The sequence below is a fragment of the Theobroma umbraticum genome, unplaced genomic scaffold, assembly GCF_002168275.2.
Source record: "Theobroma umbraticum cultivar Fairchild unplaced genomic scaffold, ASM216827v3 scaffold_77.0, whole genome shotgun sequence".
In the NCBI taxonomy this organism is placed as follows: domain Eukaryota; kingdom Viridiplantae; phylum Streptophyta; class Magnoliopsida; order Malvales; family Malvaceae; genus Theobroma; species Theobroma umbraticum.
The window spans coordinates 341,376-346,929 of NW_018397280.1; the positions used below are offsets into that span (position 1 = coordinate 341,376).

The window sequence follows — 5,554 nt, forward strand, 5'->3', positions numbered from 1 at the left end:
TCTCCATTTTAAGCTAAATGAATATTTAATGTATGTATATTTGTATTATGAAAACCAAGATGACATTCAAGTAGGATGCAAGTAAAATGAAATGGCAAGGGAAACCATGGTTTGGAAAAGATAGCCCATGGTATTTAAAGAAAAAGGTGTAATCATTACACATGATTTGACTTAATAAGAAAAAGAAAGAATAATATTAGTTACATGAAATCCTATTAGTTTGAAGGAGGTTAAATAAGATTCAAGAGTGAAAAAATACATGGAGTCTTATTGGTTCATGGGATAGCAAAGGTTATTGGCAAAGGAAATGTGCATGAAATATTATTGCGTGATAATGTGGCATTAAAAGGAAATGCATGTGAAATGAAATGCAAATGAAATAAACCAAAAAGAATACCATGTGAACCAATGCATGGGCAAGGCAATCTAACCAAAGGATAATGGAATGGATAAGGAAACATTACATGCACAAGCCACCAATGGAAAGTGGCGTTAATAACAAAGAAAGGAATTGCATGGCATGATATGTGAAAGAAAAATAAAATAGAAAAATGCCAAAAGTTACCAAGCCTTGGGCAATCCGCCTATGAAAGAAATGGAAAGGAAATGGGAACTTCCACATGGCCATTTCAAGCTTATTCCTTGTTAAGTCCACCCATATAAAAAAGAAAGCAAACAAAGTGTGATTGCCTTGAGAGATCCACACCTTTAAGAGAAAAGAAAGAGAATCGACCTTGAAAGTAAAAAAAGGGAAGAAAGGAGAAAGAAGAAAAGAGAAATGAGAAAGAAAAAAAAGCTTGGGGGAGGTTCAGTTTTGGAGAAAATTGGAGAAAAACTAAAAGGTTTTCTCTTGCATGCCATTGTCTGAGCTTGAAGGAGACAATGGAGGTTCAGCTTAGTGATTTTAAGGTAAGAAAGGAAAAAGCTACAATTTTGTTTAAATGCATGCCTTGTGAACTGATTGTAATGTGAGATTGTGCTTGTGGTAGCAAGAATCTTCAAGGATTCAAAGAACTGTGTGCATGCATGTAGATGAATCTTAGAAGCATGGTGATTTTGAGTAAAACAAGTGATGGGTAAGTGTTTTAATCTTGAGATCATAAGTGGAAAGGAAAATGAGATGTGTATTAATTGTTTATGCTTGTGGTAACAATGGTGACCAAGGATGTGAGGAAATTGTGAGCTATATGTGGAATTCAAGATAAAAACTGAAAAGTAAGCATGCAATGTGAGTACATTATGTTATATTAGACTTGGTTGGTTGAAGTTCATAGATTGCATGTTAGATTATTGTGAATAACAAGGATGAAAAACGTGAAGCTAGACTACAGATTCATTGATTAAAGTGCTGCCCATATATGTGTACAATTAAGTATAAATATGGAAGTAGACATAATGAAAAAGATAGATTATTGCGAGGGATTCTTGAAAAATAAAGAAAACTAAGAATATGGTATATAAAGCAGCAAATATGAGCTGAATTGGGGTGACATTCACTAAATATATTGAGTTTAGTTTGTTGCTAGAAGTAATGAAGTAAGGAAGGTTTACTGTGGTGGTGCATTGGAAGAGGTAACGGGTGACTGGCAAGTAGAATTAGCTAGAGACACACTTGAACATATGGCAATGTAGTGTATTGATATTGTGAGGTGAGTAGGGGGTGTCTATTTTAAAATGGTTTCATAATATATAGAATGATGTTTCATATACTATTATTTGATTATGAATTATTCAATGTCATTGTGGAAAGCATGAGTTACTAGAAAATGATAGATGGTTTTAAATACCTATTCGTGAAAGATTTATAAACTGTTATTGTGGAAAGCATGAGCTGGTAAAAATGCTAGGCAATTATGGATGCCATGACTTTTAAAATTGTTTTGAATATATATATATATAAAAGCTATATAAGTAAAGGGTTTTAGAAATCGAGAAACAAGCTCTTTAACAGGGTTTTAGCTACTCTCAAGTAGCTATATATATATTGTTTGTGTGATGTGCATTCATGAATAAATTACATATTCACCATGCTGATTTGATATTTAAACCTCATGCAAAGGTTTTATATTATAAAGTCTTACAAAAAGGGGTTTCATCATGTTACCATGATTGGTATTTTGGAAATGGATTTAAAATGAGCTTTTGAGAACCCAATTTGATTTTTAAATGGTTTTATCAAATCAGGCGATTCGAGAGTAGGTCGAACATCACATCAGGATAATGTGACCTTTGTGCATAAGTGAGCTCTAACTAGAGAACCTTTGGGTCATCGATGGGCTGTTAGACGTGGCTAGGCAATGGCCTATGCTATATATATATGTGGCAAGGGCACGGGGTTGATATATGTGGCTAGGCCACAAGTTGATATACGTGGTTGCGACTATGTGACTTCTCCGATGTTGGCCAACATGTCAAGATTGCCATGGTTATGGGAATCCGGTGGAGCGAGGCCTCCTAAATGTTATTATGTGGAAGTGGGTCCACGAGTTGATTACTATGATTACCTACTTGAGAGTGATATCTCTTTGGCTTTACAAACATGAATTCTGTCGCATGGTGAGAATTGCTAGTTTTTCCACCGCTTCTTTATTCATACAATGACATTGTGTTTAATACCTTAAGGATGAGATGATTTATGAGCTTGTGCAAAAGCTTTGATAATGATTGATTTCATGGGAGCAGGCATTTGTATGTTAGTCCAATTTCAAGTAAAGGACATTAAATGGTTTCGACGATAGAAATCTTTCACTTACCCTGGCTTTGATACAATGATTGTTAAATGATTACTTTGCATTAAAATTCTTGATTTTATATGTAAGGCACAAATGTTCCATTTGTCTTTGAATGGTTTATATATGCTTATGCTTTTAACATTCAAATTTTCTATCTTTAACTTGTTTCCCATCTACGCCTTATTCATTGAGCCGATGATTATTAAGTCTATGAGACTCACCCCCAATATTCTTATTTTGCAGAGAAGTGATCAGCTAGCGTGCTTTTCATCGGCATATTATGGTCCACTACAACATAGGTAAAGGCATCTCTTAGTACCTTATTCTGAGTCATTCCGCTGTTAGAGGTCGGGTCATTTGTTGTATATTTGTTTCAAACGTAAACCATTGTATAAAATGTAAACATATATTTATATGATAATGAAACATAATGTATAGAGAGAATATTTGTTATTAACGAAATCGTGATGGTTATGAGATTTTGGACGGACATGTTATGGTTTGATAAAATGATAATTGTGGAGGCTTGTTTGGGATATGGTGGGTTCTCCTGCAAGTCTCGAACGTCGATAACGATCGAGAAGAGGGTCATTACAGTTGTCATGTAAAGTTCATTTTTTTTCATTATGTGTGGTGGCATATCTTTCATTCGATAATAGGCACACCAGTTATTTGGAACTTCGAATGAGATATCAAAAATGCAATATTACTTATTATATTTTCTTTATTAACTTAATTTTTTTGTTGGTTTGCTCACTAGTTGTGTGTATATCTTAGATCTATTTGATGATGTTTGATTTATCTATTAAACCTGATTCTAAACCAAAATATTTTAAACCTAAACAGTTAACAAGATATGAGTGTTAAATGCTAGAGGCTTCTAGTTTCCATTTTTGAGACATGATCGACACATGGACTAACCTGGGTATAGCCCACTGGGCCCAAGTAAGCTTTAATCATCAATGCATAGGCTAGTCATCCATTGCATTCATCATGTTACCATTCATAGAGAAACAAGCACCACTATAGCATTATGGAACTTCTCGACATAATGTGTGGAGTTTCATTCATTCAAATATAGAAAACACAAGTAAATAATCATGCTCACATTATTATGGAACTTCTCAACATAATGTTGTTCTCTATTGCATTTCATATCAATATTCACAATTTATATCATTTGTGGTCTGATACACATCCTGTACCCACATTGTTATGGTCTTTTCACTATTGTTTCAACATTCTCATATGTACCCATTTCTGGGGCTCAACACTATATTCACAATAATAAACAAAATGAATATAACAATACTTATTACATAACCAAGTATCACTCATGTATCAACTTTTAAAGACTTGAACTGACACACTATGGAGTGTAGTGACACTAAAGGGCTGAAAGGAAGGCACTTTCACACCAAATATGAGATAAGCTAGTCCTTTACAAAGTGCCTAGTGATAACTCTATTCTATAGAGTTATTTTGAGTCATTTTGGGAGCTTAAGTAGATAGATCTTTGAAATTTTAGGTTCGAATTTTAGCATTATAGGTGTTTTTTTTAGTTTAAGTTTGATTACTTGTTAAGTGATTAATTTAAGTTATTTTAGTTAAATTTTAAGTTATTTTATTTTAAATTACTTTAAGAGTAGTTATTGCTAATTTCTCTTATGACTTTTGTAGGAAATTGATAAAAAAGACTCATTTGATGAAAATCAGTGCAAGTATGGTGATAGCTTCATTCGTATATGTTTCAGTATTTTGACCATATCTCTTTCATAAAAAAACTCCAAATGAGGTGATTCTTAGACCAATAGAATTATAAGAAGAAGGGATACAATGTTTATGTTCACCAAGTTGCCCAGTTCTGATTGGATCATGGTCAAAATATTTGTCAAAGTCGGACCACTGCAGCAGTATGTAAAGACTGAACATGATGCGGTATTTGGAGCAAATCTTTCAATATTGAAGTCCAATTGATGTGATTTTTGATCCATTGGAAAGTTAAGAGACAGGGATAAGACTTTTATGTTTACTACTTTGCCCAGTTCTTAACATAGTTCAAGGGTAACTCACGTTTGAAGTTGATAGACTGCCACAGCGCTAGGCGAACAAGGCTGCACCGTTGACGAAAGGAAGCACACATACAAAATTCCAGAGAGCTCAGCGCTGCAGCGCTGGAGAAGTAGCGCCGCAGCGCTGCGCGACTTTCCAAAAAAAATAAAAGACATTAACGGGATTTCGAAAATTAGGTTATTTGGAGCCTATTTAAGGAGCTTTTTTCAGAGATTTTGGGGAGAAGGCAGCAAGCAACTATTCTGGAGATTTGAAGCCAAGAACAAAGCAAGGAAACAAGAGAATTGGAGAGAGATTAAGATTATAAATCTCTAACTATTAGTTTTCTCTCTTACCTTTGTGTTTTTTCTTATTTTCTTTGATTGGATTCATGGCTAAATTTCTTGGATATTGTCTTTATTAGATATTATGTCTATTTATTTTTTCTAGGATTGCAATTGAACTCACATGTAATCTAGATTTTTATCACTTTCTTGCTTATTTTCAATGGGATTTGAATTGTTTATTCCAATTTGTTCTTAATGCTTTTAATTGCTTGGCCACCAATTAAATTGATCTAGAAACCTAAACAAACTTGGGAAAGGGAGTTTAGTGGAGACTAAAATTGGGATACCATATGATCATATTAATTGATTTGCGTATAGGATAGGGATATACCTATAGGCCATATGTAGCCAGATTAGAGCCTGAACTTAATGAGTTTGTTTTAATTTCAATTCACATAGGGATATAGTGTTTTGGTTAAAATA

The 5,554-nt window shown here is 33.7% G+C and overlaps 1 long non-coding RNA gene across 1 annotated transcript; it reads left to right on the forward strand.

Moving 5' to 3' along the window:
* Positions 1-707: 707 nt before the first annotated feature.
* Positions 708-5,093, forward strand: LOC110428052 (uncharacterized). Its single transcript, XR_002446399.2, has 3 exons — positions 708-909; positions 2,976-3,031; positions 4,413-5,093. It is a non-coding gene; the product is annotated as an uncharacterized LOC110428052 (long non-coding RNA).
* The last annotated feature ends 461 nt before the right edge of the window (positions 5,094-5,554 follow it).